This window comes from Anas acuta, chromosome 1 (genome assembly GCF_963932015.1).
Source record: "Anas acuta chromosome 1, bAnaAcu1.1, whole genome shotgun sequence".
Classification (NCBI taxonomy): domain Eukaryota; kingdom Metazoa; phylum Chordata; class Aves; order Anseriformes; family Anatidae; genus Anas; species Anas acuta.
The window spans coordinates 110,023,737-110,034,117 of NC_088979.1; the positions used below are offsets into that span (position 1 = coordinate 110,023,737).

Genomic DNA, 10,381 nt, shown 5'->3' on the forward strand with positions numbered 1-10,381 from the left:
TCAAAATCCTCATTTATATTACAAACACAACTCCTTGTGTTATTCTCTAAGAGTTGTTTTTTTTTTAATGGTAGCGAATTAGCTGAATGTACATCATTTGCTGTGGTGTATTCTCCCCTTAAAAAGGATCAAATAAGAGCCAATTATTTCCAAATAACAATACCTGCTGTACCTCCCATCAGGAACTGCTCCAACTGTCTTAAATCTACTTTGAATATATATTTATGTCTTGCAATAGCAGTTTGGAATATATCTAAGGCAAGGAAAAAAAAATCATAAACCATCTCCATGAAATAACATACTCAGTGCCATGATTTTCCTTTTCAAAGAAAAATATCTCAATGATTTAGTGGCAAACAGAAAGACAGAAAGAGATACCACATAAATCCCTCCCAGATTGTGTGTATGTGTGTGTATATGCATGTATGAGTGCATGTTGCCTTAACCCAGCAAAACTCTGAATTCATGATTGCACTTAAACATACACACAATGTTATCCAAATAAAAGTTTTGCTCAACCAGCACAGCTTTCCAGTTAGGTTCCAGGATGGCATCACACATAAATTCAGCATTCTTTAGAATACAATAACAAGTTATATTAATTTCTTATGAAAATATCCAAATATGAAGATAAACTTTTAAAGTGGGCACTTTACTAAATACCATTTCCCTGTTGATATCCAGGACTAAGCCACCACTCTGGAACTGCTTGACAGAAGAGGTACAAAGAGCATGTTAATCAGGCTGTGCTGCAAGATGTTTTTTAGAATTGTTAATATTGCAAGGAAGCCATTCTAATGTATGCAAAACTAATGTAACATATAAGTATGTCTGGAGGATAGGGAAGGAGGTATAAAGTCTTAGAATGTGAAACTTCTCTTTTCCCGAGAAAGGCTGTCTCTTTTGGGGTTTGTGCAAAAGTGGTGCTGCATCAATTGGTGAAAACACAAGTCCTCCCTTTTCCCTTTCTCTAAATGTTAGCTGTGCCAGTATTTTTAAAATCCAAAAGAGGCCCCTTTCAGGACCCATCTCTCAAATTATCACAGTGTTTTATTTGGACAAGGTCATGAGAAACAAACACAATATTCAAGGTGAGAAAGCACTGAATGGCATCATGGACATTCCAGTACAATTTCCTTTATATCATTCTCTTCGGTTTGATTAATAGTGGAAGTGTTAATTAAACTGTCCACAATACACAATCAACCACAGACAGGTATTTCTCCTAGGCTATTACAGCTAACCTTGTATTTAAAAAAGTAAACAAGGGCTTTCTCTGTTCCTTCCCAACATGTTGACATTGTATTCCATGTGTGCTGGTGAAGCTCTGTGGTGCTCATTCATGTGCCTTACTCTAGTCCTTCTTGAGTCCCTCACAACATTCCTTCCATTCCTTCATTTGTTCTAATAAAATTTGGTGTTCTTTCTGTATTTACCCTCATTTACCCTCAATGAATAAAACAGTGCTTAATAATGTTTACACAGTAGTAATTTTTTTGTGTGCGTGTGAAAATTTTCAGCTGCATTCTCTGTCTTTTTGAATAGCCTTTCTGAAGTGTGAAGAATTAACAGCTTCTGTTTTTTTTTTTTTTTTAAATTGAATGTTTGGTCTCACCTACAAGTGTACATCTGTCGCCAAATCAGTTTATTTATATTTATCTGCATCTGTTGGCTATACCCTGGTTTTGCACCATACGTTTATACAATACATCAATTTTAACCTACTAATGATCAGAGCATTTAAAAAAACCAAAAACTTCTTATTTACTTCCCCTTGCTTACATTGACTAGTTCTGTAGCCTAGTCTCTTTCGTTTCAAGCACATGAATATCTAGATTGCCATACTTCTACTATTCGTTTATTGTCCAGGGACTGAAATCTCCATATGAAAGGAATATTCTATAATCTAGAGAAGTAAACAAATGGCAGTCTGATGCTCAAGGATCTTATTATATGCAGAACCTGTCTTTACAGACAAGCTTTCTAAAGCAAGCAGTAGTTTCTACAGTGTTGCAGACTGCAGCATCTTGCAACAAATAGGGATGTAAAGCCAGCTTTCAGATGGTATATTTGTTCAGGCTAAAGTTACCCAGAATTTTCTCTTTTTGGGTAAATGCCTCTAGTTTCCTATTTGTAACTCTTTGGCACCCTATGCTTCAGAAACTATTCTGTAATTTTCTCTAGAGTTTCATGGGCTCTCATCACATCTTTTATGCTCCCTAGATGTATATACTCTAACATAAATTATTTTCTTACTTACTTTGCAAAGTCAATTTTTAATTCTTCTATGTTCTCTCCCAAAATGCACAGCCACCCCCCAAAAAAACAGAAAACAAACAAACAAACAAAAAACCACAACGCCACACACAGAGAAAAAAAAAAAACAAAAACAAAACACCGCATGAACTATTCTTCATTTTGCTCAGACCAACAGTATGAACTTCCAGGCCGCAATAACAATGAAATGTATCTATATGCATTTATATTTGAATTTAAAAACAGATTTCATTATTTTTCACTAGACAACGTTTATGAGATTTTAAAACGCTTGATGTCTTCCTTTAATCACTCGAAATGGCATGCCTTAACAAATCAAACCAACCCTGATGAAAATACTGTATAATACATGTACAATGAGACATTTCAAGAATACATACAAAAAGTCATCTCTATATCACAGGAATGGCATGATCAGGTAAACACACCAAAGTAAATTTCTTCTTGTCTTCAAACAGGTTGCTGTATATTGGACTACCTGCACAGCATTAAGCATTCAGGAATTTTGTTGAACAATAAATTTAATCACAGAAGCTGACGTTAGCTTCCCACAGGCTCGGTCTGTATCCCTTCCCATGCTACCTTTAATTTCAAATGAACTTGATGTGAGATAGTGTAAACCTTCAAGACACCAAAAAATGAACCTAGCTACATCCCTTGACTGCCTTAAGCAAGAATCCTAAGTCTGGAACCTAACACTAACTTCTCCAATGATCTTCTTTTAGTACATCTGCACTTGATAAAAGCCATTGTATTTTGGCTGCAAGCTTAATATATCACTGAAGATATTTATGTGTTCTTAGCTGGATTGTGACAGGCAATACAACAGGACTTCTAGCCAGTGTAATATTTGTCTTTGGAGTACATGTAGATCAAAAATGTCTCAGCTACTGTTTTGGTTGCTTGAAGATATAGTAATATAAAACTGCTACACAGCAGATTCTAGTGAATACATTTATCTTCAAGATGGTAATACAAAGGTTCTATGCTCAGCAAACAATTCTTGTAAAATAATTCTATAGGTTTGAAAATTTCATACGATGATCTCTAAGTATTTTACAAATATAAGAACACCAAGTATCAGGATAGGTAAGGCAGGACATAACTTGATTTCAAAGGTGTGGAAAACCAGGGTTGGAAAATCAAGTGGCCCTCTCCACCTAGAGAGAGTAATCTCCAGGCCACATTTGGGTACCAATACACTATGTTGTACTTCATTCCCTAGCTCAGGACCTTGCAGAGACGCTTGTGTGGTTCCACTGTGCATTCACGTTGTGTGAACAGGCTCTCCCATTCACAGCTGTGGGAATGGGACTAGTAACTGGCTCTGGAGAAGCTGGCTGAGATGTGGGGATGAGCAGCTGACTCCAGCACATCCAAGGGGAGAATCCAACATTGGATGTCTTGGTCCAGAGACTGAGCCTCTGGTCCCATGGGCATGCAGTGGGACTGACTGGAATGTCCACAGAGAAAAACAGATCCTGATAATAAATGGCCACTGGGTCCAATCATTTCCAGGTCTGGGAAGCAAACCCTGAAAGCACAGCTCTACTTCTGATGCCCTTAATGTAACAAAGCACAATCTGGGATGCCTAACCTCTAAAGGGTCTGAGGATGGCAGCCAGCACAGGACTGGCATAGAACAAAGTTATTGGTAAGCCAAAAGCTATGCATGAGATTAGTTGCTGTTAATTTTATTTATTTATTTAGCTGCAAAGAGTAGATGTTGTCTTTTATACGGTGGTACAATCTGAGTCCTGGAAAGATTAAGATGAAGAAGATGAAGAAGGAGGAGGAGGAAGAAAAGGAGGAGAAGGAAGGGGCATTATTTAGATTATGAAAATCCGTGTTGCTCTCACAGTATGGAAAAAGATCAATTGTTCATCTTCAAAACAAGGACACCAATTAATATTGGTTAGATGGGGGCAGAGAAGTCTCTGAGAGGGAAGAAGTATCTTTGAGTATTTTATCATGGGGTAGGCTAATGCAGTTCTGGGAGTCAGATGCAGATGGGTGTCAGAGAAGCTCTCAGGGCTCAGAAGGACAGCCCAGACTGCAGTGCAGCACACATACAGCTCTGCCAGCGTAACAGGAACTTGCCCTGCCCCCTGTGAAAGCTCACACATAGCCACGGGGAATTCTGTAAGGGAAAGACAGCATGTCCCAAAAGGCCCTCCTGTAGGATCAATAACGAGACCCCTCTTAAGCAGGGGTGTTCTACACCAGATAACTGGACACCTGAACTCTAGTTTGAAGGCCTGACAAACTCAGGTGAGTGTTTTCATACAGACAGAAGCACAGGCACCAGACAATGGCTGAATATAAACCAGGTTATTTTTATAGTCAAGATCCATGTAAGAGAAGTCAAGGAATAAGGGCACTGGAAATGGCGTCAACTTTTTTAGAATAGAAGACAGAGCTCATGATCATCTAGGAGCTAAAAGCTGCAGATTGCTGGAAGAGAGCATACAACTTCATAGTTGAGCTGGGGGAGAACAAAATACAAAAAGGCTTGAAAATGAATTCAAGGATTAAGACAGCAAAACAAGTCATTCTTGCAGCAGTTCTAGATACCCAGCAGTGCTGGAGTGGGAAGTACTGCAAGAAAGACTTTCAAAGTATAAATACTACATACAACTATATAAAATTATAATCCTATTTATACATGACAGATTGATACCATACCCACATTCACTGTTTTTTATAATTTCTGTGCAACTGTAACTATTTCCATCCCCCTTGTCCCCATTACTAGACATCTGTCTGGTGTATAAGCTAAAGCAGCTTCCCTCTTCGCACAATGGAGAGGGCTCTGGCTCTGGCAGATCCCTGTCAGACTCCCTGCATCTCAGAAAGTCAGACTGAACACACAAGAGCAGTATCAGTGCTTTGGATGATCCGGAAAAAGGACATGGATTTCATTATTTAGAACTTAGATGAATCTGTAGGAAGCGCAGGGGTTATTCATGGTTTTGATGCAAATACTACCTGGTGACAAGTGGCTGACTGGTTTTGACAAGGTGTTTGTTTTTCCCCGAGAAAGTTTTTCATTAGAATTCTCCCTCACGGCTGTACTGTAATGCCATTGAAACAAAATTCAGCATAGATGACAAACATTCTGTATTGGTGTCATGCCTCCTCAGAATGCATGTTACAATTTTGTATTTTCCACTGATCAATCTGCTTCACATTTTTTTATAAGCAGAAATACAAAAAAAAAAAAAAAAAGGAAAAAAGCCACCATTGCAGAATGTTGTAAAATACCACTTGCATTTAAAATTCACATTATATATATTTTTAGTTGTCTTTATAATTTTTATCCACAAGATTTTGATAGCATGTAATCTAATTGAGTGGTAGAATGATGAATAAGGAGAAGAATTTGAAGTGTCATATCAATGATAAGATATTCAGCTTGTTGTCTCCTGTTGTCATTTTAAATAATACAGCAAAGCCCACTTTAATGATTTTTTTTTTTTAAATGTGAGATTAATCCTCCACAAAGAATGTAGTTAGTACATGCTCATTCCTACAGTCTTTACTTATAATGAAATCTTTAATACCCATTATGGGAATAGATCTTTTAACATAAACACAGGTTATTTATTCTTTCACTTAAAGAGCAAAGGCTTTGAATTTTCTCTCTAGATCATGTAAGAAAATATTGCTCCACTACTTCTGCAGCTCTGAATTCATGTGTCCAGATAGCCTCTCAGAAGTGACCTGTTTGACATTTTTTCCTCCCAATCTGCTGAAGGATTTCTTTCCATTCCATCCTTGTAAAGCAGGGGAGAAGTCTAAGAGAGCAAAATACACAGCACCTTTAGCACTGGGCTTTTCAGCACTCTAGTTGGGTGCAAAACACCCACGGTAAAAGGCTGTGTCCCTCGTTCAGGTGCACAGGGCTCAGAAGGCATAGCTGGGTGTCACACGAGGTGTGTTTGCTACACACCGCTTCCAGTAGGAGAACCACTTGCTGTGGCACTGCGGTGTCTTCGCTCCTGCTACTATCAATGATGCAGTTGTATGCATCACATAGGAAGAGAATTAATTTCAGCAAATAGAAAACAGGACTTTTCATAGCACTAAAACAGTGGAGGGGGGAAAAAGAAAAAAAGAAAGAAAACCAATGATTATGGAAAAAGCAAAGGGAAAAAAAAATCTGCCAGGTCCAATACACCTGAAGGCAATGGGGATTTTTCTGCAAGCCATCCCAGACTGAGATCTGTTTTCCAACTAGCCTCAAAAAATACAACTTGCAGTTCCAACCCCCCTCTTGAAACTTCAGAAGCCAGAGTTTGCAAAAGGGGCAGCATTCACATCCATCCATCTTGCTGTTACAGGAAATCACATAGATAAAGACTACTTATCTTGCTGTTAGTGCTCTTTCTATTATCCTGTGTCCCACATAACACTTTTCATTAGTCAAGGAAAGCTATCTTCACAAAACAAATTGACAGAAATATAAAATACATGAATGAGCATAAGTTACTATTATTTAGCAACATGGCAACAGGAGAATGTGCTGCAGAAAACAGAAGGTTTAGCAGTCTTCAGCATTGCTGCTTCTGCAACCCCTAATCCATATCACTCCTCTTAGTGTGCCTGGAAAAGAGATTCTGGAAGGTTTGGAGGAAAGAAAGTGGAACTGTAAAAAGAAAGCATTTGCATTGTTTCCATGATTTCTTTCCTTGTTCTTGTCTTCTTGTGAGAGAAACAAAGGTGGGTATGCGAGGGAGAAATAGTGTCTAAAATTATACCAAACAGATACAATAACTAGCCCAAATTTTGGTGGTTTTTTTTTTTTTTTTCCTTCCATTTATACTTTGCAGCCATATATCTGCGAAAAAAAAAAAAAAAAAAAGAAAACAAAAAAACAAAGAACACCCACATTTCTTCTAATTTCCTTATTTTGGGTTAGTTATCTGTATTACCCTTTTCTACATGTTTATTAGCTTTAGAAATCCAAAATGGATGAAAAAGTTCTGTCCACATACATTCCCAGTTTGAACTTCTGTCCTCAGAAAATGCATGCCATTATGTATTGGTTGTAGGTTTTATACACTAGACATGCCGGTGAAATAGCACTGAAGCTGGAAAGAAAAAAAATGGAAGAGTAATTTGGCTCAGATATCCTAGAAAATGCATATGCAATAAAAGAATCAATTTGTTAGTCACCAAGAAAGGTTTAGCAATTTTCGTTTAACAAAAAATACAGCAGTTGAGGTACTGGAATCCAGAACAGGGAAAAATGCATTAACTGAGGAAAAAAAAATGGTTACTTTTCTCATTATTGGAGTACCATAAAATTATAGTTGAGTTTCACTATGAATAATTGCTCCTTGATGGTTCTTGTTGAGCAATTTTGTTCAGTAAGGGTCTGTCAATACAATTTGCTTTCAATTGTCAGTTTATACAATATCAAGAATAATGGGCTCACTCAGGTGCACTTCGAAATTGTAGTAAAATATTAATTTTGGGGAAAAGAAAACTGATAATCACCTGCTTTAGTATTCTACAGTTATGTTTGAGTTTTTTTGAGAATCTCCCTATAATAAATGTGTAGATTACCATCTACATAGTTTGTTAATGTAGTTTCAGTACTGAACATTGTGGAAGGAATTGGGGAGGTTTGCTTAACAGGGCCTTACACCCACATCTAGTTGTTCTTGTCAACAAAAAAATCATGAAAGAAGTTTAGCTTGAAAGAAACAACAGTAAAGGTATTTGATTTCCCTCCTTTCCTTTCCAACCCAGCAGGTTTAACAATCTCTCCAACGCCCTTCAAAGACAGCAGCATACCAGAAGATTTTCTGACCCTAACTTCTGCCAGGTAATATGGGTATGCATTCAAAACGTAACAAACCCTTTACACATGACTGAAATCAAGAGCTGCAAATACACAGCAAGAGCAGGAAGCTATGAGTTCCCTCAAAGTGGAGCAAATACTACTAGTTTGGGAAATTAATTTGAAAAAATAGAGGCAGCACTGGCAATTTTTTTTTTCCCCAACATGCACACAAATGTGTGTATGTATGCCTGTGTAAATAGGAAGAAAGGGGTAAGCTTCCACACTCACATCAATGTATGTATGATGAGGAGCAGAAATTGCTACATGGTTTAAGAATTCAGTATCATTTTTGCAAGGATATCGCTTGAAAAAAAAAAAGTTTTGCTTTCATGGATCCATCGGTCATGAACCATTACATTATAGACTTACATCAGCTAAGTCATGTGAATTTGTACTGTTAACAACTGCATTGTGAAAAAATGATAGTTGAATCAAAAGGAAACTATTGTTTTAAAAGGGGGTTATTTTTGCAGAAATGTAGGATATATTTTGGGGGGCCTCCTGAAAGTCTTGCTTCTAGTGAAACACTGTATGGACTGACAAACTTTCAATGAATCTATTTAAATATTAACACCATGCTTTAGCATAGCTATGTCTGAGTTTAAAAAACACCTACATCTGAGGGAATCCATTTATGCAGAAAAATGTTATGTACCATGCCAACAACATAAATTAATCTCTAAGTTGGCTCAATGAAAATATCTTTTACAAAAGAGAACGCAATGTAAAGTCAAAAATCAAATTACAAAAAACTGGACATCAGCTGTCAATATGATGGCAAAAAGAATACCACCTGCTTGTCTACCCCTAAAGTAGAAGGGGAAAAAGGAAAGCAAGAGCTAGTTTGCCCTGCCAAGCCATTTTCCAGGTGCTTCTTTAGGAGGCTTTCCAGTTTAGTTTTGTGTTTCACTTTAAAAACAGCTCTGGGGAATTCTGTAGAAATAAAAGACGTAAAGGCATTTTATCTTGGTAAGGAGTATTTTTTTCCTGACTATTTTGAAGTAAATCTGCCACTTAACTTGAGTTAAAGGTTTTGGTAAATAAAAAGAACACCTCATTATCTTTTTTCCCCCTGACCCTAATAGCAGAATAATGCAAGCATTTTAAGCCTTCCATGTAGTTAAATTCACTGAATTCTTACACATAAGCTATATGTGAAGTAATTAGGCTATAATTCAGCAAAGTTATTAAACGTTAAGTACTTCTGTTGGGTTTATGAAAGCTACTGGCCAATATGAGCCTAATGTCTCAGATAATGGAAGTGAGGTCACTCTGCTATCAAAGGTAGCAGTCGAGCATGCTTCCTTCTAGTACAAATAAAAAAAAAACAACACAGTGATTCTCTTACTTTTTATGAGAGAAGGTAAGGACTGGGGACAGGGGAAGCATCAAGACTCCAGTGGGCATGATTTTGCTCACCTGTTTCTGTTCTAACAGCCACAGACTGCCATGACAACATGGGTATCAGCACTTAAAAACCTTCTGGGAGTACTGTTGCCTTGGGTGTCTTTGTTTCTTGGTAAAGCAATATTCAGAAAAAAGGTCAGGTGTTGAGTGCAGGTTTTTTTTGTTTTGTTGTTGTTCTTTGTTTGTTTGTTTGTTTGTTTTTACCCAAAGGGTACATCCCTTCTGTCTCTACTCATAGATTACGGATTCAAGGATGAACTTCTCTTTTTTACTGAATCACACAGAGCAAGAGATTCAGTTCTGAGTCTCTCACGTTCCAGAGCAGTACTCCTTTCAACAAGAGATTTCTTTTTCAAAACATACAGTAAATATTTGGGTTTTTGGCTCGCTTGTATAGCAATGCTGATTTTAGCGATTTAGAAAGTTAGCATGAAATGGATATAGCACCCTGTGGTCATCTCTGTAACAAAGAGAGGCAATTCAGAATTAAGACTGCTTAATGTAAATCCAAATACATGAGAGTAAGAAAGGCACAGTTAAACAGCAACACTACAGATAAGGTTGTTAGGGTACATTTTTTAACAACAATTGCTGACTTTTACAGTGGAGTTTCACGCCACTTGCCCACTCTCACCCCATGCAATCTTTCTCAAAAGAACACCTATCATCCATTAGATTTATCACAGTTCCTCACTAGCTTTCAACTACTGACATTCCTCATTTTCTGAAAGGTGGACAGTCTCTCTGCTCCTGTGGGATTGTTTCTAAGCTCTTTTTTGCTGTTAACATGACCAAGCAACATTTATTTCAATTACATTGCTAGTGTATATGTTGCACAGCATGTAG

General features: G+C 37.4%; 1 protein-coding gene across 12 annotated transcripts in view; it reads right to left on the reverse strand.

The window, feature by feature from the left end:
- Window positions 1-10,381, reverse strand: part of EPHA6 (EPH receptor A6) — a 521,188-nt gene that overhangs the window by 81,451 nt on the left and 429,356 nt on the right. The gene's annotated exons all lie outside the window — the stretch shown is intronic.